Here is a 25,498-nt window from a genome sequence, read left to right as displayed (position 1 = left end):
TCATTAAATAGATAAAATGTGAATACTGTAAAAAATTAGCTCTTATTTTCAAATTAGCTCCTCCCTTTTCAGTCTTAAACATTCTGTGACCCATTTGGCAGTGCATTTGTCTTTCGTTTGGTACGCTGCCTCCAGTTTTGTCCATCGACATAGGACACCTGGGACTGTTCTTACCCATTTGGCCAAGTAGATTTTCAGTTGGAAAGTATTTTTGTTTCGGCCCTAAGCTGTTTTGATGTGATAAAGTGTGTCATACATAAGTCGTTGAGTTTCCTGAAGACTCAAGGATGTACGACAACACTGCTATTGCGATAACTTAATTGACAACTTGAAAATGGCATTGGGGCCAGTAGAGTTTGTGACAACCAATACGTTGCCACAGGATCTCCGTTTGATCAAACTGATAACAGCAGTTGCGGATTAATACAATCTCATGCAGCTGGGGCTGCATTTTAATGACGTTGTTTCTGAATAGTCTTCATTCAGGAGGATCTGTGCAGGCGGGAGTTGTAACATCAAAGGGGGCACTCGGGCTCAGTGTGTCGCAGTCCCGTACCGGCCGTCCAGCGCACACAGCTTCTCGGCTGCCAGTGGCAGACTTGTTACGCAACGCAACCTACGCCCGGCCCGTGTAACGGGGGGAGGGAAGGGATCCGCCCACGCGCTACGCCGCTACGCTACAGCGCTGTTAACGCACATCAGGCGCAGCCAGCCCCGCAACCAGATGGTTGTGTGTTTGGACAGTTTCCGTCCTCCCTGTGTTGCAATGTTTGTTCAGGATGAACGGCAGTGCAGTATGGAAGTTACTGTGGCACTGAGTGATTGTCAATACTTGTTGCAGAAGTAACGTGGCAAAAAATGATTCAAAGCTGATTCAAAAGTGCGCTGTGTGATAAAAGAACTGTCGACTCCTGTACTGAATCTGCTGTGATAGCCTTCAAAGCTTTAGTCAGCAGCAACACGGAGATTCATGTAGTTACAAAACGAGTACTCTGAGGTGACAAGTCATGGCATACACCCCCCCACCCCCCCACCCCCACCCCCCGATGTCGTGTCAGATCTCCTTTTGGTCGGCGTAGTGATGCAACATCACGTGGCATGGACTCAACAAGTCGTTGCAAATCGCTTGCAGAAATATTGAGCCATCTGCCTGTGTAGCCACCAATAATTGCCGGTGCAGGATTCTGTGCGCGAATTGAAACCTCGATTATGTCCCATAAAGTTCGGTGACAACCATGTCAAGCGATCTGGGTGGCCAAATGATTCGCTCGAATTGTGCAGAATGTTCTTCGAGCCAGTCGCGAACAGTTGTCCCGCTGCCATGACGCTCCACATCTACATCTACATGGTTATTCTGCAATTCACACTTAAGTGCCTGGCAAAGGGTTCATCGAACCATTTTCATACTACTTCTCTACCATTCCACTCTCGAATAGCGCGTGGGAAAAATAAACACCTAAATCTTTCCGTTGGAGCTCTGATTTCTCTTATTTTATTATGATGATCATTTCTCCCTACGTAGGTGGATGTCAGCAAAATATTTACGCATTCGGAAGAGAAAGTTGGTGGTTGAAATTTCGTAAATAGATCACGCGCCAAAGAAAACCGCCTGTTTCAGCGACTGCCACCCCAACTCGCGTATCGTATCAGTGACACTCTGACCCCTATTGCGTGATAACACGAAACGAGCTGCCCGTCTTTGCACTTCTTCGATGTCCTCCGTCAATCCTACCTGGTAAGGATCCCATACCGCGCAGCAATATTTCAGGAGAGGACGGACAAGGGTAATGTAGGCTGTCTCTCTAGTGGGTTTGTCGCATATTCTAAGTGTTCTGCCAACAAAGGGCAGCCTTTGTTTCGCCTTCCCCACAATATTTTCTATGTGGTCTTTCCAATTTAAGTTGCTCGTAATTGTAATCCCTAGGTATTTAGTCGAATTGACAGCCCTTAGATTTGTCACCCCTAAAGATTGCATAGTTGTTTCGAAACATGAAGTCCATGAAAGGGGGCAAATAGTCTCCAACTATCCCAAATAACGATTTCCAGTTAATGATCGGTTCAGGTGGACCAGAGGCACCTGTGCATTCCATGTAAACACAGCCCACACCATTATGGAGCCAGCACCAGCTCGCACAATGCCTTGTCGACAACTTCGGCCCATGGCTTCGTGGGGTCTGCGTCACATGAGAACCCTGCCATCAGCTCTTACGAACTGAAATCGGGACTCATCTGACCAACCCAGTTGTCCAGTCTAGGCTCCAACCGATACGGTCACGAGCACAGGAGAGGCGCTGCATGCGATGTCGTGCTCTTAACAAAGGGACCCGAGTCGGTTGTCAGCTGCCATAACCCATTAACGCAAGCTTCGCCGCACGGGCCTCACGGATACGTTCGTCGTACGTCCCAAATTGATTTCTGTGGTTATTTCACACAGTGTTACTTGCCTGTTAGCACTGACCACTACACGCAAGCGCCGCTGCTCTCGGTCGTCAAGTGAAGGCCATGGGCGACTGCGTTGTCCGTGGTGAGTGGCAAGGCCCGAAATTTGGTATTCTCGGCACACTCTGATACTGGGGATTCCAGAATATTGAATTCCCTGACCATTTCCGAAATGGAATGCTCCATGTGTCCAGCTACCACTGAGTTCAAATGCTGTTAATTCCCGTCGTGTCACCACAGTCACGTCGGAAACCTTTTCACACGAATCAGCCGAGTACAAGTAACAGCACTGCCAATGTACTGACCTCTTATATCTTGCGTACGCGATTCTACAGCTATCTGTATATGTGGCTATCACTACACTATGACTTTCGTCACCCCAGTGTACATTCCCATAATGTGAGAGGTGAGTAATGGATTGTCGTCTGTGAAAAAATAACTCTTTCGTGTCGGGGGAACGGAACGGAAATCGAAGAACGAGAGGTGACAGCTATGTAGGTCACAGCCATGTATACCAAAGCAGCTATGTTATAGGAAGCCTGAAAATTCTTGTAAGTGCACATTTGTGCGAAGGCTTCTTAATCAGTTTTCCCCTCCGGTTTGCCGACTACTAATGCGCAAGAGAAAGTTGTCTTCAACCCATAGGTTTGTTTGATCAACAATGCTTTACCTCCTAATATTGCCTTGACTGACTGAACCGGATAAGGTGACTCAATTTAACATTCAAGCCAGAACCACACTGCATCTGGGCATTTTGCGAAAGAAGGGATAAGTGATGGAAACATCTGAACCACGCTGCATTTGGCGTTTTGCGAAAGGAGTAAGTGGTGGAAAAAAGTGTAGGGCCTACGCGGAACGAACCCTGAACCTTCTGGTTTGCAGTCTAGCACAGAGGTGACAATTTTGAAGTTTATTGTGCATTGCAAACTAGAGAAGCATGGCTAATTTTTAAAAATGGGTATCAGAGCGGGCAAAATTTTTGAAACCTTTAACGTCAATCACCATCAACGTTTTGCACTTTTCCAGTCCTTGGGATTCAGCCGGTACTGCATATAGCCCCAACGTTTTGTTGTTGCCAAATCCCACACTCGTGGATGATCAATGGAAAGACCGCCACTGCTGGTCCATCGTATGATTGAAATGCCACGTTACATTATCCAAACCATGTAAGATCACCAACTCGCGTCTAGAGAGCATACATGACTTTAAACAATGAAATAGCCACGCAGACCTTCGTAGATTGTGCGTGTGTTATCCCGTTTAAACAGGAAGTTAATTAACTGCCTTAATGTGGACTTATGTTCAGTGCGAAAGGTTTCTCTTACGAAATTGCGGCTGACACCGCGGCAGTACTCGAAGGCGAAAGCAGCACCTTCAGCAAAAGCAATACTGAGGATGACTCCTTAAATTCTCTTAGAAAGACGTTTGCAGCGAGCATTTCACATAGCCTTGCTTAAGACTTGAAGGTGGTTTCTTATAACCGACAGATACTCATTTCGAGGTTTTTGTTTCCCTAAATCTTCCGTGGCCCACTTAGTGTGTTAGGACAGTGACTCAGTGAAATAAATAGAAAAGTAACATGTAACTTTTCATTTTGAGGAGATAAGCCTTCTTTACATTATCTGGCCAACCCAGTTTTGATTCTTTATAACTTTTCCATTTTATTACATTTTTCCTGAAATTTAAGGGTATTTCACTTGTCTCATGTATCTTGCACACCAGGCGGAGTTGTTTCCCATGGCTGGCTCTACAAAGGATCTCTAAAATTCTAAGGGAATGTTGTTTTGACTTTGGTCTCTCAGTGCTCTGTTGAATTCTTCCCACAGTATCACTCCAATCGCATCTTGACCCGTGACCTCTTCTTTCTATAATATTGTCCTCAAATTTGTTTCCTCTTATATAGACCCTGTTCTATATGTTTCCACTGTATAATGCTCCCATCTTTACTTAGTACTGGCTTGCCATTTGAGCTCTTGATGTTCATGGGCCTGTTTTTTTCTCCAAAGGTCTCTCTAATTTTCCTATAGGTAGCATCTATCTTTCCGTTGGTCATGCATGTTTCTACAGTCCTGGATTCTCCCTCTAGCCATTCCTGTGTGATCGTCTTCAATTTCCATTTAATTTCATATTTTATAAGTATGTATTCTCTTTTGCCTGCGTCATTTGCTGCATTTTTATATCTTTGCGTTTCGCCAAAGAAACAAGAAGCTTGTCATCCAAGGATTTCTTGCAGACCTTGTCTTTTTATCTATGTGGTCCTTCATTATTTCATCGCTCAAGGTTACTCATTCATCTGATGTATTACTTCCCTATGTTTGTCTAATGCTCTTTCTGAAACGCTCTACAACCTCTGATACTCTCCAATTATCCAGGCCCCACCTGCTTAATTTCCCACCTTTTTGCATTTATTAAATTTTAATCTGCAGTTCATAACTGATAAATTCTGGGTAGAGTTCACATCTACCCCTAGAAATGTCATACAGTTTAAACACGGTTTCGAAATATCTTAACATTATGTAAAAGTTGTGACTACTTTGTGTGTCTATATTGGGCACGGCAATGTGTTCACTACGCTGTTCAAAGTGGGCAAGGTTACTCACATTCCTGCTGTCTTATTAACCATTAGGCCTCCTGTAGACTGTTTGTTCTTATTACCCAACAGATTGTCATCGAGTACACTTGACTGTCATTCTCTCAATTTCCTTTTCTAATTCTGAGTGTTTGATGGTATCCAAGAAAGCGGGCAGCTTTTATTTGCAGCGGTCGACTTGGAACAGTGTGCGCCGTAGCAGTAATTCACAATGTTGATGCGTTTAGCAGCCCCTGCCATGCGTATCGTTGTTTGGCGACGTCAGTTTCTTATGTAAAATACTGCACCTCGACACGCAGTTTGTGCATGCTATTACATAAGCGGAAAGTTCAGCGGCTTGGTAAAACTGTATCACTGTCGACGAAGACTTGCGGCCCGAGTGAACGTAGAACATTTTAGATCATAATGAGCTGCAATTTAACTTCTAGCGAACCGTTTCCTGTCAAAAACGGTGAAAGGCAGTCACGGTGCTTTCCGAGACAGATATTAAAGAGCAAAGGACTTTCATTCTTTTCGTGAATTTCTTTTGGCTGACTCGTTTAGTGATCTCTTAAGAATTAAGTTATGAACATATAGAACGGACCGTTAGTTCTAGGCGACCATCTCATTGTTCCGTGTGAATACTTTGATCACCTTCATTGTTGCAAGCGAAATCTATTCTTTCTTTGAAGCTTTTCTCGTGGAATTTAAAGCTATAGCTGAACGAAATATTAAAGAATTCTCTGATTGGCTTGTTTGATGCACATCGAATTTGAAAGTATAAATTTTTGTGATATGTAAGTCTGAACGTTATCTATTATCGCAGTAGCTGTCGCCTTACCACCTCACATTGAAGAAACGCAAATTCTTCGCGCTCTCACAGAAAAGTTGTCCCCCAGTTACTTCAGTCCTGCTGTTCAAATCCCGCAGAAGAAAATATTGCCACAGTAACTTCAGCTCACGTCACATTATTAATTTTAAAGTTTTAAGATACTAATCCTGCCCTGCGTGGTAATGATCAGGGTAAAGAACTTGCTGCAAGAGTTATGTACGAGTGTTAGTACTGTTGCGAAATTAAAGGCTTTATTTTATCGCAGTTTATATTTGAACTACGTTAAATGAAAATAAACGACCACGCGGAAAATGGAGAAAGGACAGCATGTTTATCTAACGCGATAGCAGGAAAATGGCGCTACGGAATACATATACTATTTCAACTGCTGTTGAGTGTACGCGCATATGTCATGGTTTAACATACACTGAAGGCTGTTTATACAAGAGGACGGAAAGTTTGTTTCTGGCGCCGAAAATAGTACTGCAACATGCTACATTTCTGGAAGTAAGCGAGAGAAATACTCTTGAAATTAGGCCTGCGAGCAATAGAGGTCAAGCAATCTTTTGTGGCACACGTTATTCTCGTCTCGAGACAATATAAAATCTCAGACTCCTAGCCCATACATATCTTAGTACGGCTGCAAAACGCATTCATAGTTTGTGTCAGTATTCTGCTGACGCTCAGGAAACTGAAATTCACGATCAAGATTGTCTACTGGTGCCCTACGCCGAAGGCATAAATATGAGCTTCAAAAAATTGACCTATTGCACGTAGTTAAGTCTTGGGTTCAGGCTGGACTAATTCGGGAGGCGCAAGTGTCTGTAATCACCTCATTTACCACTTTGGTAGCTGGCCGCAGTGGCCGAGCGGTTCTAGGTGCTTCAGTCTGGAGCCGCGCGACCACTACGGTCGCAGGTTCGAATTCTGCCTCGGGCATGGATGTTTGTGATGTCTTTAGGTTAGTTAGGTTTAAGTAGTTCTAAGTTCTAGGGGACTGATGACCTGAGATGTTGAGTCCCATATTGCTCAGAGCCATTTGATTTTTTTTTCCTTTCTATACCAGAGTTATTCACTAAAGAGTAATGGGCATTTTTCCTTCTGTACTTGTGAATATCTCTGTTACTGTCAAAGTCAACAAATTTCTTAATTAAAGAAATGTACTTTGAGGATTCCCAACTACTTAAGAGATGGCGGCAAGATGTACCAGCGTGAACCCCACTCGTAACTGTAATTACTTTCTTTTGTACTATGAAATCTTCTTGCCTAAATGAGTTGTTTGAAGAGGAACATGGTACAACCGAATGAGCTAAAAGATTTTACCTTCAAAGAAAACTGCCAGGAAAGCCTGCAGACTTACATAGTCTTATGTAGGGATGTTAGAGACGGTCCATAATCTTGTTGGTCGTGCAGAACGCCCGCCTGCTATTCTGGTCTTGTCTGGTAGCAGCGTTTGGCGGGCGGCCTCGACCTGTTTCTGCAGCAGGCGCCAGAGTCAACACATTAGCGCATTCGCGTCGCCCACCTCTGCCGTGCTGTCTCCTTACCTGCACGCCTCCCTACGCCCCCCCCCCCCCTCCCCAACCCCTTGGGAGCTCTCCAGCGCGCCAACACATTTCCCCCACACCGTCTCGAACTGCCCACATTATTCCTTCGCATTGCGTTTGCGAGAGAGCATTATAACCGTTGAGTGTATCTCATGCATTTTTCATGACCATCTGTGACCACAAACTTCAGAGGCACTCTTTAAGTGGTATGTCACTGCATATCGGTAGGCATCCTGCATACGCAATGACAGCCTGCATCAGTTAACCATATTCTATTAGTTATGCGCTATAGAAAATCGTTACATAGTTATTTGTTTACAGGTCTTTATGGCAGCTTGTGTTTATGGTCTTTTGAGTTGGTCCGAAAGTTCTTGGTGTGGGTAGATGGTTAGTAACGATATACAAATATGGGCAAAAGTAAGCGTAATTGTGAGAATGTATGTGTTCGTAGATAGTGCGAGCCGCAGTTCGCTTCCGGCAGGGGTAAACAGCGCTGCGGTTTGAAGTTCCTGTGACAGTTATCTTGAGTGACACTGCTTTCTTTACGCATCTCTTATTATATCTTCCGGCTCGTGTTCAAGATATTCGCTGCTAAATGATATTCGGCCAGAGAAAAGCTACCAAACTAAACTGCTTGTTGTCTTTTTATCTGGTGTCTTGTGCAAAGTCAAGATAAATTCACAAAATGTCGTCTGTTGGTGGTTGCGTAGGTCACGTTCGACGGAGCTTCAGGTTGTTTGTTATCAAATGTCCAGTTGGTAATTTTGGGCTTCAGGTTGGGTTCCAAGGTACTTTTATTAACAAAGTAAGGTCCCTCTATACGTAACGTCCGCAGCTCGTGGTCTCGCAGTCGCGTTCTCGCATCACGGGGTCCCGGGCTCGATTCCCGGCGGGGTCAGGGGTTTTCACCTGCCTCGAAATGACTGGGTGTCTGTGTTGCCCCCATCATTTCATCATCATTCACGAAAGTGGCGAGATTGGACTGAGCGAAGGTTGGGAATTTGTACGGGCGCTGATAACCGCGCAGCTGATCGCCCCCCACAAACCAATCATCATCTATACTTAACATCTTTATCGAATATTATTGCATTTCACTTCCCCAAAGTTTGTCAAGAGACGACACGATAAACTATACCAGATTTGGGCTGGTGAACAGTGGTGAATGTGACTGCAAGAGTACGCACTGCGCTTCTGGCTCTTGGGCGTGCAGAAGTGAATAGTGGAAACATATCAGATAGACAACTTTATTGGTACTGCCATTCCCGTGTACCGCTTCCAGTCATAAACTGTATGCTAACAGCATAACACTTCTGGAGTTATTACTGAAGTTGTTCAATAAATGGCGTCTCACAGACCTGGAGATTCACTGCTGGCAAATAAGCTGAACAGAACCGCACTTTTATGTGCTATCCTATCCAGTAATCCATCATAGACTAAAGAATGGAAATAATTGTCATCAAGAAAGGAGTTTTTACAATATGCTAACGAAAATTTGCCTTAAGTTACTGCTTAGGTTTAGTAGACGCATTGCGACAGTGGATGTTCAGCAGTTTCTGCGCTCTCGCACTTATGTGCCACTCGAGGCCGCCCATATTCGTCGCTTATCTCATAAATTGTTATACATTTCTACGTACGGAGAAAAACACACAGCGTCGTGCTTTTGAACAAGGAACAGGCTATGTCAGCAGCCTGTCTCTGATGGACGCCTTCGTTACGTGAATTAGGATTTAATCCGCTTATAGCCGTTGTCGGATTGGTGTAATTTTTCCTACGCCTCACTTCATGAGGTGAAATTAGTCAATCCATTGGTTATGAAATTTTGAACTTAAACTGCAGGATGTGATTGGTCACTGTGCTTTATGGGAGGGGGAGGAGGTGTTTTGCGGCTGGGGTCTCCATCTTTTGAGATTTTTCCGTTGCATGAGCAGTGTGGTCACTTGCTTTTGGCATCAATTACTTGTGTAGCAAGAGGCAGCTCCCAATTTATATTTACTAATAGTAGTATACCTTTCAGTACTAATTTTTAACTGTTTTTATAGAGATCCTCCAGAAAACACTAAAATATGTAGTTGTTATCCACAACAATAGTAGTTGAGTTCGAAATCTAACTGAAAAACTGTTTCGATACTAATGTTTTGGAGTCCAGCTTCCTCGTAATACCATTAGCTAATATATAGCGCACTCCAGTGATATAGGAAACAAGAGATACACGGAGATTTGCATGATTGATTTCGTAATCAACGTGGCCAGATTATCGGTGGAAATGGGCTACGTTCAAAATATTTTTCCTCTTTAATGTAATTTGTGGCTAGTTAATACAAAGTGAGAATTTGTATAGCGTAATTTGCGTAGTACTGCCTACGTATGGCAGACATGTGTACCATATCAGAAGTAAGTGTTGGAATCATTCTCCACTACTCTTAAACTTTGGAGGTACAGATAAGAGAAACATCTGCTTCTACAATTTGTCCAATACTTGGGACATAGCTACACAGTGACTCTTTCAGGTGCAACATCCCCATTTCTGCCTCAAATACGCAATACGGAGATAAGATACATAATAAACCCAGCGCCAGCTTCTTCCTTGAGACGCTGTACATCTTTTGGTCTGAAGCAGTCGTGTAAAACTTAAAACGTTTGAATGAATTCAGGGGATAAGAATCTATTTTCTCAGGAAGTAGTTTTGCAATTAATCCTTTCGATATATTTGGCATGAAATGTTTTGTTTTCTGTATTGTAGGGTGGCCTTGTGTCCGTTCGATTTTACTGCAGGAAATCAAAGGCTAGTGTCATCGTCAGTATTGGAAGATAGTTTATTGCTTGCAAATGTGTGTCTGGAGTTTTGTTTCAATTTATTCGCTTTCGATTCTTGCCCATGGAGCCATCTCAGTAGCGGAAGGACTATACGACAGTGTGTTCGAGACTTTCGTGTCAGTTGTGACGTAGGTGATTGTCTAAAACATGAATATATCTTCAGAAATGCATGATAACTTTGCTGTATGGGATTTTACTAATTTATTCATTCAATTTTGGAATAAATGTGTAAAATTCTATACTGAACATTTAACACGCATTTCTTAAGATACGAATGATAGGACAACACAGGATCCAGTCCCGAGCGAAGAAAATCTGACACGGCCGGAATTCGAACCCGGACTGCTTCGGTTAGCAATCTGCCACGTTCACCCTGCAGCTACTGAGGCGATCCAATTTGCAGTTTCCGTGGTATTAGTGAGTTGGCCGGACCCGTATACTTGTTACGTTTGCATTTTTTGTCACCTCTGGCATTAACATTGTTCTCAGTATCTTGAGTTTACCAGCCGTACAGACTATAGCAATTAGATTTCTGGTTGTCGCCGCTAACTCCAGATTGACTAGCTCATGAACGAGGAACTAATTATCTCGCTGTTCAGTTTGTAAAGTCCCTGAAACACCGACCAGCCCAAAGTCACATGGTAGTCGCAGATGACGTCTATACAGAATAAGGTTGATTTAACAACACAGAAAATCGACCTTTGGCTTGGGGCATAAACTTGCCATAAGAAATGAACTGCTTTCCTGTTCTCATAGTAGATTGTTTGTCTGATGGGTGAGTTTCCGAATATAGGATGACAATCAAATTTGGTTCTTTACTTCGCAACTTATACATTTAAAAATATCATCCTAGGAATTGACCAGTTTCTCGACTTCGGCTGGGACCGATTCTCGCATCTAGATTTCGTGGTGTTAGGATCCGAAGCCAGTGAGCAACATTGCGTGCCAGTGCAGTTGTTGCCATTTGGAGCAGTTATTAGGACATTGGATTAAAGCAGTTGCGTGGCAGATAAACCGCAGAGCACGGTTATTTGTAGCCAGTGCGTGGAAAGCTTCTCGGAGGCATGATAGCCAAACCGGATCGCCAGTCGTTCCCGCCGAGAGGTGACTGGCGCACCGATCTCGGCGCCGACTCGGAGAACGGCAAGGGAGGGGGGAGAAAGTTATTCCTGGTCATGCATTTCTGCGTCAGCGCGTGGTGTGGGTGCCTCGAGCGGGGCCGGGGGTCACTCCCCCGCATCTGCGTAAGAGGCCGCGCATCAGCGGCCGTGTCTCATCTGCTGCATTTATACACTCCGACGCCACGCAACAAGCTAACCAAATTGGGGTAAGCTTAAAAGAATTTCCTCTCAATCAAGTCTGGTTATATAACTTAGTGCGCGGAAAGCAGACTGACGGGGGAAAGGCACATCTCCGTTGTTATACGTAACTTTTATAAGGCTTTTTTGCGTATATCACCACGAAGCAAAATCCTGCTTTCGACAATTTAACTGGCAGATCTGAACGTAATACATAACAACATAATCGTTTAAACAAAAGACATGTGTAATATTATAATTGTAACAACTGAAGGAAACAACTTCCCTAGCGAATCTGCGTCCAATGGGAATATTTTGTAAAAAAAGGCGTAAAGATTGCTTAATATGTCTTTTATTTATAAGGTTGTTTCGGCAATAACGATTTAAGGGACGTCAGATTGAGAGCTGTCTGAACCATTATTAGGCAGCAAAAACTGCAAAATTTAATTTAAAAATTTCGTTCACCGATACCTAGAACTTGTAAAAAGATGTTCAATGTCAATATCAATAAAACCCACGCCTTGTGAGTGAAAATTTTTGAAATTGGCGAAGTGCGATGGGACTCGCACAAACTTACGTGCCTAGACAGTTCATCCATCTCGGAAACCGAGAATCTCGAAGATTTTTGCCCGTTATCGGCATCGATACTGCTAAAATTAAACACCCAGGAGTTCCATGACTAGAGAATTTTCTATTTTCGTGTGATATAATTAAAAATTAACAATTCAACATTTTTTCGTTCCTTATACTGTAAAACCTTACTTCCCGCAAAGTTTCTTGTTTGTAGGTCAACGGGAAGTACCCAACAAGCTTTGATACTGAGTTTGCGAGCATAAAAATGACAATGTCGCCGTATCTTTTAATTGCATTGACTTGAGAAGTGTAAATATTTAACGCTCGAAAGAAACCACATACCTCAGTATGTGACATTAATTTCAACTTGATACGTGTACCCGTTCTGGAGGAAAAGTCTTAGCAGTCGCACAGACAGTCGGACAGCAGTCATCCAAAAGGGGTTCCGTTTTTACCGAGTGAGGCACGGAAGCTAAAAATTAACTTTTGCTTTATTCCCTAAAGCTTTGACTCGTGTAGGCCATACGACGGTACTTCGTGTCGTGTCTCTCTCTCTGTGTGTGTGTGTGTGTGTGTGTGTGTGTGTGTGTGTGTGTGTGTGTGTGTGTTTTAGGGAGAGTAACAATTTCTTGTAACTGTTTACGCTTGGAACTTTTATATGCTTCGTCACAAAATTTTGTTTGTAGCAGACATGACTAGCGCATATCTCACACGCCATGTGCAGAATTGATCTGCCTGGGTGAGAACGCTTTTGTTGAATGAACGCGGTGTTCTGCAGATAAGCTGGGCTGGATGACGTTGCGCACACGTGTACACTGATCCAATGTGACAGTTTAGTGATGGTGTGTAAAGAGGTTTAACTTTCTCGATAAGACCTGTATTTTGTCAGCAATGATGAACTGTGTGTGGCCAGAACAGGTTATCGTCGCCAGTGGCTTTCAGTGGAAGCTCTATTTTTATCGGAGCCCTAAGAGCGAAGATAACGTACTACGCCGCATTTTGAAGTGTAGGGTTAGAGTCGTTGCAACATCACTCTGTGAGGAAGATTCACTCAGAGCTTTGAAGTAGATATATAATTGTAAACAGCAGCAATAGCAATGGGTGGTAGTTACCCAAAACAATTAGTGATCGTTTATCACTTCAGAAGTTTTAACGAATGTCAGGCCAGCAGTAACGCGTAAAAAATGATGGAATGTTTGAAATTACGTAAAATTTTCTCGCGTGTTTCTCCTTTCTACGGTATGCAAGTGAGAAGTAATTCTCGCATAAGTGATTCATGCTTATGTTCGAAGCACATTCCCTGTAGTACTTGTGTGTCCACCAGAACTGAAACTTTCCGAAGGAACTACGTGTTGTTTACGGTACAAGCTACTGTAAATGACACCACATGATATACCCACGCAACCTTTGCTGACGAAACGGTTCAGGGAAACATCGTAATTGACAACGTCTATGAATTTACGCTGCAACCGCTGCATTAGAAAGGACTACAACGAACGAAATAAAAAGAAATCGTAGCCAGGAGTTTGAAGGCCCAGTCGCGTAGCTAATTAGTGAAACCTGCAAGTCATGTTCATGTCACAATCTCTCTATATCTGTACACAACTTGCCCAATGCTCTCGTGCTAAATGTTTCCACTTCCCATTAACGTTAGAGAAGGTCTGCAGATATGATTTTCGAGCAGTGTGTTTCAATGTAAACGACACAATGACTAATTCATTGAAATAAATTTTAATGTTAAAAATTCTCGGGATCGAACTTTTGTGAATAGGAATTTGGCAATAGGAAAGACAGTGCTAGTTCTTGAAAGACGCCCTTCTTTCATGACGTAGACTAGAGCTGGTGAAAAATTCTGTTTATCGCAAAAGACGTGTAGCGAGCCAGCATTGTGCCATCTGCGAACAGGGCTTAGTCACTGCCTGGGCAGACGGCCAGTCAAATGGGGTGCTCCGCGGACCATGACTTTCTGCTGACGTCCAAACCTCCAGATCGGTACCAAACGGTGTGTCGACAGTATCAACAAAAGCTCCGATTTAGTTCGTACTGTGTACTGTCATCCAGCACAACATGCGTAAACTGTGATTAAAAGTAACAGCAGAACTACGGGGCATAGGAAAGGCCTATCTGAGAGTGATTGTTTCGAAGATCCCGCGTGTGTGAGGTGGAGTGTAATGTCGCACCAAAGATATCGCGCCGAAACCACACTGATAATTTTTTTAAGTGTTTACGCCTGAAACTTATATGGGAGAACATTTTCGTGACTTTTAAAAGAACTTTTCAGTATTTGTAGCGATGTTCTTTTGGCTCTCTGCTTTCGCCCCGTTAGTTGAAAGCAGCAACCTATAGAGTACGTTTGTATAGAGAGGTGCGGTTTTCCGTCTGACACGCGCGACAGAGTATTATAGCTATCTGTTCAAATGTACTCTCTAGGTTTGCTACTTTCAACTAACGGAGCGAAAGCAGACCGCCAAAAAAACATTGCTACAAACTCCTAAAAGACTTAAGTCAGGAAAATGTTCTCCCATGTAAGTTTCACACGTAAACAGTTAAAAAAATGTAAATCAGTGGGGTTTGAAGCTGGACCTGTGGTACGACCACCTCACTTTGTGCAAACTCGCCCACGCTAGTTATTCAACAAGTCATTCACAGATACGCGTTCCCTGTACTCCACAGCTCTGGTGTTACTTTTAGTTATAGTTTACGCATGTTCTGCTATACGACAGCAGATAGTACGAACTACATCGGAGTTTTTGTTGGTACTCCATCGAAAGACAACGTTTGGTACCGAGTGACACCTGGAGGTTGGGTGTTAGCACAGACTCCGTCTCGCTGAAAAGTGCAACTTTGTGCGTACTTGTCGAAAACTGAAGTTTAGGGTTAGGGATGTCATGTTACCCGACACGCGAGCAAAATAACACAGTGGGCTTCTAATACGGGAGAGCGGGCACCTGATTTGGACGTTGACTAAATCGATTTAGGCACACTTTGAGATGACTACAAACATGGTGATTCCTTACCTTGCTGAAACCAGTCCCTAATGACGACGATGTCGACGGAATGTTAAGCCTCCCTCCTTCAAAGTTCACCACCACTAATTCACTGGTTCGCGTCCTTTTTAACACCTATCTAGAGTGGAAAGTGCCTATTGCCTTCTTTCCCCACCTGTTGGCAGAAACTGATGAGCCGTAACATTATGACCAGCTACTTTCCAGTGCATTTGACCACCTGTTAAACACAGTACAGCAGCGATTCTACTTGCAGTTAAGTGAAGACCTTGCCACATTTCCGAAAGTATGTGGCATTACATTTCTAAGCACAGGTCACGCATTAAGGGCCTGTGGTTTTGTCACATAGAATTCAGATACGAAAATTGTTATAAAATGTTAGTTCGTTATCAGACCACTGTAGCAAGATTCTGAGCTTGTGATACGCACAGTTGTCCTGCTGGAACATGCCATGACCTTCGGAAAAGGCATAAAGCACGAAGGGATGCAGGTGGTCCACAATAATCACGTAGTCCGTAGCTCTAAGGTGCCTTACATTACTACCACAGGCTACACGTAATATCGTCCCCATAGCATGATTCTGCCCCCACCGGCCTGCGTGCACGTTTATAACAGCCGTTCGCCTCGAACGGCTTATCCGGGCACCATCGTCGACCTGGTGTTGCAAGAAATCTGATGCATCCGATCAGGTGACTCGTTTCCAGTTGTCCACAGTGCAATCTCAATGATCCCACGCCCACTGCAATCGTAATCGTTGATGTCGCTGGGTTGACATAGGGACACGTAGGTGTCGTCCGCAACGGAGACCCACATTCGACAATGTGTCGTGCACTGAAACACTAAAGTCTACACCAGCTTGAGAGACTTGGCACACATCGCCGCCTACCCTGATTTGCAGAGGGAGCAGCCCTCCATCTTTGTCCTTCAGCCACTTCCCACTGGTAATCACTGCAGTAGTTAGCGAACAGACGAACAAATTCGCCATTTCCTAGGTTCTTGTTCCCAGGCCGCGGGACCTAACGGTCTGCCATTCAGTTAATTAAAGGGCCCCTCCAATTGCTCTGTAGAATTTTATTTACTCCGCTGCCGGTTTCGGCTTTATCGTTAAGCCATTCTCAAGTGAATCTGAAACTGCCATACATATAATCGATGTATACCTCTGTATGATTTAAGATGAAAAGAACGAGGATTATGTATTTTTGTGTACAGACAAGGCTATAAAAATTACAGTGGAGAAGTAATGTCCAAAAGACATAAATCTGGTAGTTATAAAATCATTCTTGTCTACTGATGTTAAAATAAGTCAGCGTCAGCTTAACAGAAAGCCGAAACCGGTAGTGGGACCAATAAAGTGCTGCAGATCAACTGTAGGTGCTGCAGATAAACTGTAGCGGCCTTTTCATTAGTGAAACAGTTGGGAGCACTTTCTTTAACTTATTGGTTTTCAGAACGTGCCTGTACTGCCGCTCAACATTAGAAATGTAATACTACAGTTTGTGTCGACAGTTCAGTGTATACATCAGTTTAAGTTGTACCCTGGTACGAAGTTATATAGGCGTAACGAAGGAGAGATTCCAACACACAACAAATTTTGCATTCGAAGTATGCACTAGTAAACAAGACGAGAATGTAACACAGGATACACAAGAGGTTGTATGCTATACAATCCTACTGGTAACAAAATAAGCGATAACGGAGAAACTAACAATCTGCCCTTAACAAAGTCGCTTATGTTAGTGGATCTCCCTGTACGTCTCTACAATGATTACCCATTCGTCTCTGCTTCGCTTATTTCTCATCACCACGTGACGTGTTCGCAACGCCCCCAGGCTGTGGGCAGCGGTCATAAAGTTTTTCTCATCGGTGGAAGACGTCTGTTCAAAAAATTCCGGAACTTTGTCCAGACAATTTTTCTGCGCTTATCTTCTACTTGTTGTGTATGGCCTTCTTCGAAACTCTCCTCCACGACTCATACAGTGTTCCCAACGCCGTTTCCATTTCCGGAAGCAGTCTTGGTTCACCTCTTGCTGAATCGCACGAAGCGACGCCCGCGAATTTTCTTTTATCTCATGTGTTGTTGCAAATCTTCATCCTCTCAACGCGGTTTTCAACTTTGGAAATAAAGTCCGCAGGAATGCGTTATCGTGATGCAGGCCTCTCCACTTTTCAGGCAATTTCCTTCTCACATTTTCTCGCAGGCGTCGCAACACGTCCCGATAGTACCATCGATTAACATTTTGTCCCTATGGCACGAATTAATGATGAACTAATCCTTCAAAGTTAAAGAAAACTACCAGCGCGGCTTTGGCATTTGACCTGACTTGACGAGCTTTTCTTGGTCTTCGAGAACCTTTTCCGACCCATTGTGAAGACAGAACTTTGGTCTCAATATCGTTACCATAGACCCAGATCTCATCACCAGCTATGATTCTCTTAAGGAACATCTCGTTCTCATTTGCGCGATCAGAAAAGCTCTGCTCAGATAGCGAGGCGAAGAGCTTTCAGGGCTTGGTTCAGCCGTGGAACGAACCTGGCGGCAACACGATGCATTCCAAGATGCTGTGTCAGGATTTCGTGACATGATCCAACTGATATGTTAGTCTTCTGCGCTCTCTCGGACGGTCTTCGATTTGCACGCACAATTTCATTGACGTCCCTCACATGAGCGTCGTCGATAGACATCGAAGGGCGTCAACGAGGCTCATCTTTAAGCTCACCTCCGTCCGGCCATTTTGAAACCGTATGAACCATTCGTAACACAGAGTACGGCTTAAGCACTCATCGCCGTAGGCTTTCTGTACCATTTGCTGTGTCTGTAAAGGTTTTTTTTTTAGTGTTGCGCAAAATTTGATGCAGAGGTGTTGCTTATCTAACTCTGCCGTCTCGAAATTCGCAAACTGTGCGACACAATATTCTTCTCAATACAGCACTGTACAATAACTAACAGAAAAACAACAGTGATTCTTCCGGCAGTTACACATTGCACACGTCTGTGTGCCAACCGCATTTCGCTCAAACACAAAATTGGCGCGAAATTACGAATGTTCTGGAATTTTGTGAACAGACCTCGTACATGTATGAACCAGAAACATAATTAGATAAATCTCACCGTTTTTCGAAGTTGCTGCTTAATTTACATCTAAGGTGAGACATAAATTAGTGTAAAGACCAAGGCAAGAACCTCTGTTTCCTAGTTTTCATAAGGTGTCAACTTAACCATTGTTCATTACAAGCACGCCTGGTGGACTGACTGAAAGTCATTGTCACTTCGTGGTATTCTCATACGCGCAGGGGTTCTAGCTCCACGGGAATGGCGCCGCTGCGAGGAAATGGAGAGCATGGCCGGTACCCCAGAAGCAGGGGTCGATACATTTGTGAACGCGAAAAAAGATATATATGCAAATTTGCCGTGTAAAAAGTAGGAACCGAAAATATAAGTATCTTTATCAGTTATACTACACAGTGCACTAATGGTTCGAAACGTCGGTAGTAAAAGTATATAAACAAATAATAGTGAAACAAGTGACAAGTTTTTATCCCATGAACAAATATTTCTCTAAGTACTCACAGTAAAATGAGCGGGATGTTAGTTCGCACTGTCGGATGGCGAGAACCTTGCGTTGTCAAGGGCAGTGTCATAGAGGCAGTGCCCTAGTGCCTTTTCTATTGACATGTGCATATGCTATCTTGTCTACGTATGATTTCTGGAAGACAAAGGTTATCTGCATACGGGCGAATCTCCATCAGTACTGATGTATACGAACTCCTTCTGCTGATGACTGACTGCAGTTATCTTTTCTCGTGTAGCCGATTAATTTTAGGTCTCACAAATTCCGTCCACTAGCGAAATTCTAACACGCTACTGGAAAACAGAACATCATCGCGCCCGAGCGAAATAAATTTCAGTGCAGAGACGGACACTCACGTCACGTTTTTAGTCCTTATGACTGTTTCTGATTCAGTACATTTATTTCCCGATACACTAACACTGATGACTTCTAGCGCCGATTGTAAATATTCTGTAAAAAGTTTACATTGATAAGCAATTACCAGTTTCGTAAACGTGTCTTTAACATTCCATACAATTTTTCCATGAATTTAGTGTGTACACCGTTGAATCTGTTTCCGAATTTGGGTTACCAGATATTCTTTTATTGGACGTATTGACAATGTGAAGGACGTTACATAAGTCTCCTTAATATGACAACATTTTTCATTGGAAACCACAGACCACACATCGGCGTGCGTAATTCCCACTCTTAATGTTAACACGACGGACCACTGTTGAGAATTCTACTTTTAACTCAGTTCATGGTAATGCAATGAAAATAGGGACTCTGAAATTGAAATTAATCCTGGAAACACTAACGATGTTGCACGACGATGTGGAGCGTTAACCTGTGGTTTTCACTCTCTGTACTGGCGTATAGTCAACATTAAAAATTTGTTTCACGAATAACGAAGCAATCGTCTAGTAAAGTGGGAACTAGATAAATTCTCGGAAACCCTCTTGAGGTGATTGACCAGAAAAGTAAAAATATTTGTACTGTTCTGCTTGTTTGGTGAAGCCGAGGATTGTTAGACTTTACTTCCAGTAGCTTCTGACAAACGTTAAGAAATTACTGTTATTATCGAAACACAAGGAAAAGTGAATTACGGTATTGTGAGAAGTCATTCCGAGCATATGCAGCCGTGCTTGCGCCCAGTTGCGCAATTGCCTTAGAGAAAGGAGGAGGAGAGACGACAAAGTATCGATTCATTGCTACTGAAGCAGACTATTTCTCTCCCGCTTCGTGGTTATCTAGAGAGAGATAAGGTCAATAAAGAAAGCACGCACTGGCGCCTGCAGAAACATTAGTCGGTCTTGCTATCATTTGTCTTTGAAGTGAGGCATTTTCGATAAAAGAGCGCGCGGGAGGAGTGACCGCGAGACTTCCCAGTGTCTTGTTTTTAAAAGGAAGTTTCTTACTGTCTGTCGAGATTATTTCAGATAGACCGATTTCGTGTGTCATTGTTTTGAGCAGGAGTATGCTGTTGCGTTTGCTAAATATTGCAGCTGTATTGTTTTGATCAATCAAGTCGTCTCAAGACACCTGGTGACACGATGAACGCTGACCCTCCATGGACTCCCGGACATTGTTTTTCTGTTCTCCGGGGTAATCTCTTTCATGTCCTCTATCCACATTCTCCGTGCATTTTGCTCTTCCGAGCATTGCAGCTTTTTCTAATGCGTCTCCTGCTATCCTGTGATGCTCAAAGCACTTAAATTCATCTGCAGTATTTTAACCTCGAAAGTTCAGGTTTTTCCGAGGACTTCTACTTTTTGCTTTTCAGTACATGAAATCCTCATAATCCTTCTCCATACATTCATTAAAAAGGACAGTTTTTCTTGCGTAGCCCAGTACACAATGAAATACACTTATCAAAGGAGTTATCGGCTAAACATAAGTGTACAGAATGAGATTTTCACTCTGCAGCGGAGTGTGCGCTGATATGAAACTTCCTGGCAGATTAAAACTGTGTGCCCGACCGAGACTCGAACTCGGGACCTTTGCCTTTCGCGGGCAAGTGCTCTACCAACTGAGTACCTCGAGGTACTGGCAGAAGTAAAGCTGTGAGTACCGGGCGTGAGTCGTGCTTCGGTAGCTCAGTTGGTAGAGCACTTGCCCGTGAAAGGCAAAGGTCCCGAGTTCGAGTCTCGGTCGGGCACACAGTTTTAATCTGCCAGGAAGTTTCATAAAAGTGTACACATTCAGTTTACCTACGTAGGTCTTAATATCCAACAAAATAAATGCATTGTTCAAAATCAGAAAAATATAGCTAGCCTTTCGTACTAACAACCACCTTAAAATAAAACTACGTTCGAGTGATACTAAATCTTCAGAATACGATAACCCTAACAACTGCAAAAATTTCTAAATCTGCCGAACAGGACGAAATTTTAATGTTAGATTCAAACAGCATACCAGGAATAGCGGAAACAAGCAATCGAGCTTCGTTCTCCGTCTGAAAAATCAACACCACACAGTGGATAAACTTGAAAAATGCCTTGCAAATACTCCATAGTCTACCCGAAGGTCCGACTCTTGAAGAACTAGGAATTTATACACACATGAGAAACTATCCACAAGAAATATTATACGATCTTATAGATTTTAAATACAAATTCTACTAAAAACTTTATTGAAACACTGGAACACAAAAAGGGATCAAATTAAAACGAAACACAAACAACTAAAAATAGCATACCTCGAAATCCAACCAGTGGGAAATATCATCGCTGCCTTCTTGCATGTACTTTGTAAACATACGTCATAGTAAAAGATCTGTTAAATATCACAACATGTTGAACGTATAACAGATATCACAGTTACGCAGTTTTACCAACAACTGAGCACTGACAGGTACGTGATAGTTTACTAACGATGTAATATGGACGTAAAGTTCACCTATATTGTATTCGTAGGTTACTTCAAAACGGCAGTGAAAGCCGAAACAGATCTGCCCTGAAATAAAGACTTATACTTACATTGAAACTCTTCTGATTCTTTATAATAATTAGGTAATGGTTTGCTATCGCCCCAGTCACCAACGAGGTTATAACCCACTTCTCCCTTCAAAGTTGTTGCCAAACTAGGCAGGGCCTCTTACATGGAAACTTCGTTTCTTAAGGAAGTTGTTACTGCCCCCTCCTCCTTTCTTTGATAATCTGCTAAAAATGGGATGTTTATTTAGAATAAGCGTTCTAATTAATATTGTTACTTCCGTTACTGCTACCACTACAATCACCACAACTACTACACACTGGACTCTCATTCGGGAGGATGACGGTTCAAAACTGCGTCCGGCCATCCTGATTTAAGTTTTCTGTGAATGTCTCTGCTTTAGGCAAATGCGGGAATCGTTCCCTTGGAAGGACACGACCGACTTGCTGCCCCATCCTCCTTTCCGTAATCCGATGGGACCGATGACCTCACTGTTCGGTCCCTTCCACCAAATCAACCAACCAGCTACTAGTACTACGCCGCCGCATTAGATCAGCTACAGCAACAGCAGTAAGTAGTCATAAAGATTAGCTCAGGTACTGTTGTTTCAACAGGCCTGTTCCAGATGATCAGATTAGAACATGCCAAAGCCTAATCTCATTTGAGGCCTATCTATTGTCGTGCCACAGCGCCTTTGTTTGTGTACGAAGAGAGCTGCCGGAAATTTACATATATATCCGAAGAAAACCTCTCAATATACAGACCTAGATAGCAGGAAGATTACATGTTCATTGATCCAAAGATTGTTATCCTGCCCCCGGGGAAATAGCGACGAACTGTGTTTACACAGCCGCCTCTGTTTCGCCTCACGTGATTTCCGAGAACTTGGTTGTTTTCCTAAGGAGTTTGTTCTGAGAAGTAGAGGCGACTAGTAGTAGGAAAAATGAATTCGTCGTAGCCTCCCAGAGCTTACCCGGTACTTGAGAGGTGACGCCGCGGACGCGGTTAAGCGGCACAGCTATCTGCTAGCAACGTTGTGTGGAGGCGCGACAGAAGAGCTAACTGCCAGTAGGTCGCTACTGAAAAGAATATACGACGGCGGAACCTGCATCACAGAATTAACCAATAACACATTTGTTCCATTACTCTACCAGGATATATATCAATTTTCATGGCAACTACCGATCAATTTTTATTAAGTCACGTGATCGCTACGCATTTCGAAGTCTCGGTGCTCCATCTTAGAGACGGCATACATTTAGAATATGAAGAATTAAAGTAATAAACCTACTTAACCCAAACAGCAAGAAACACCTCATATAGTCTTAATATTTAGGAACCGCCTTATGCACTCTTTGCAAACGCCTGTGACCCGTTGACAGAATAATTGTTGCCACTGTTTATTTAAGCGCTTAACGTTCTTAAAGTGCATTGCACCACGTTGGCTGCTTTGAGACGCGTTGATCTTCTCGTGTTGAATATTGTTATGTAATCTACAACACTACACTGTCGCGTGTACTAATTTCTAAATGTTTGCAGTCTTCTAAGATGGATTCCCCGTGCTGTTAATGCATAGCGATTAGATAGTATGAATGAAGCCATTTTTGTGGCCGGTATCCAGTAAAGTTAAAATACCTATATTCACTGGGTCAGTTTTTTCCCCAAGTAATATATCATTTGTCGATTCTCTTGAAATTCGGGGCACCATACAGAATGAATGACAGATGTACTTGTAGATCGTGTTATGCCACAGAAAAATCTTGTTAGACAGGATTGCCAAAAGACGTAATTCTGTCTGGACGCCAGCTCGTAGGAAATACTGTTTGCCAATGAACTGTGTATACCTATGTTTGTTGTTTAGATCGCGAGTATACAAAGTTCATGAAATCGCTTCTCCACACATGTGACCAAGTCAAGCCTTATAAAATTATTGAAGGAAAACAGCGGCTTAAAGCTGTCGTGGGATATCCTTGGAGTTGCTATAAAGAAGTTATCCAGTATCAAAGAAAACAGAGGTCCTCCGTCTTGACGAAATATTTGTTGGGATGCACCAAAAACTGATCTGGGAATTTTCACCATTGTTTCTATGAAGGCCGCATGAGGAAGTGAGGCCTGTCAATTTCACCAGATCTGACCTATTTAGGCCCTTCATAACGTAAATTCTGCGAGGTGATAGTAGTGATACGGAATAGGCCTCGGTATAAAATGGAGTCATAAAAAGTTTGATTTACCTGTGTCATTGAGCATTTAACTCGTTGGTATGTGGTATAAATGGTGCGACCGCTGAACGCTAGAGATGGGCGGGGGGGAGAGGATGGAGGGTTGCATCCCACTTTGACTTTTTCACTCACCCTAGGTGGGATATAGATAACCATGTTGGGTACTTTTAAGTCGCTAGATCCAGTACATTGCCAGTAATACTACAAACTTAGCCCCAGGCTTAGTCCAGACGTCAGCGGTAAATGGTAATTCTGAAGTAAAATGTAAATTTCGTAGTAAAAAGGTATCGTAGGTGCCATAGAGATCCGCCTATAGCTGATGCTATCGTCTCGTAACTCATTACTTGCTCAGACAGTAGTGTTGAAGTCTGATCTGCGGTACAGGAGTCGCGGAGTAAAATTCGCTGAATCTGTGCGTTGGCAACTTGGCATATCTGTCTGGTTTAGCCCATGGCACATGTGCATTATCAAAGCGAGGCAGCAAAAGCGAAAATGGGTCTAGAGTCCTCACTGTGCGTCTACCTTTGCAAGTGTAGTCGCGCAGTTCATTTTCCTCCTGGTTGCTCCCTGGCACTGCATTCTCTCAAGCAACTTACATTATATATATTTCTCTTCATGTGAATGTCATGGGACAGTAGTATACAATGTAAAACTTATGTTGTAGGCGTCATCCTGGTGGCTGGTTCGAGCTCTACAGTCTTCGTAGGATAGGGATGGGTTTGTGGTTGTGTGCAGCTAGCTGTATGGCAACAATTACCAGCCATTTGCGGGCAGAACTAAATTTCTAGGTAGCCACGATACAACTTACGAATTTTGACATACATATAGCTTTGCTATTGTAAAACTTCCCTTAACTACAAGGAGGGAAAAGTACCAGAACAGGCAGATACCTACAGCTACCCATTCCCAATAACGAAAACCGCTAAGAGCCACACCTGTTTCGTTCGCAGTCAACTGTGGCTGATTAGACAAGATATAACGGCAAAATTGATTGTAATTGTTCCCGAAAACAGAGTAAAAGTAATTCCTTACCTGCGTAGTCTTAGAGATGACTATTCTCTTTAATGAGGGCTCAGGGGTTCCGGGGTCGGACAGTCAACGGTGCGAGGGCCACAATTGTACTCCTGTGCGACAGTAGGACTTCTGTGAATGTTCACTTGAGATAACTTTCTATACCCTCCATGTTCAGAAAATTGTACCTGTCTTACAGTATTCAGAAAAAGATAATACGGAAGGCGATAATATATAGCAGAATAGTACACTCATCAGCCATATTCAAAACATCACATTAGATGCCGTTAGACAATTATATTTCTTAAAACTATAGCTTTGATTTCACTTTTGTCTATACAGCCATTTGTAGAATTATTGCCCATAAATGAGATTGATTAAATTGGAAGCTCATTAGTTAAGTGTCAAAGTGCATATCCTAAGGTTTATGGTGAACACATTGTGAAGTAACTTATGTGCATCGAGCTCTGTAATCCTTCGTGGAGAAAGCACAAAAGTGCTCTGTTATTTGTATTCTAATTTTAAATGTAGGTTCCTTACCTCGGTCATACGGTATATCTAGTCACGTGAATAACTAGCTTGTGCCTTTCTGTTATCCATACAGTTCCACGTACTACATCTACATGTAGACTGTGCAAGCCATCTTATAGTATGTGGCGAATTGTACTTCTGCCACTGTCGCTTATCCCTTTCCTGTTCCAGTCGC

General features: G+C 43.0%; 1 protein-coding gene and 1 non-coding gene across 2 annotated transcripts in view; both read left to right on the top strand.

The window, feature by feature from the left end:
* The window catches only part of LOC124595757 (mitochondrial carrier protein Rim2), a 161,397-nt gene that overhangs the window by 7,050 nt on the left and 128,849 nt on the right, over positions 1–25,498 (top strand). The window lies entirely within an intron of this gene.
* Positions 20,713–20,787, top strand: Trnas-uga. Its single transcript has one exon. It is a non-coding gene; the product is annotated as a tRNA-Ser (tRNA).

Source organism: Schistocerca americana, chromosome 2 (assembly GCF_021461395.2).
Source record: "Schistocerca americana isolate TAMUIC-IGC-003095 chromosome 2, iqSchAmer2.1, whole genome shotgun sequence".
Classification (NCBI taxonomy): Eukaryota; Metazoa; Arthropoda; class Insecta; order Orthoptera; family Acrididae; genus Schistocerca; species Schistocerca americana.
This window is presented reverse-complemented; position numbering and strand designations above follow the sequence as displayed.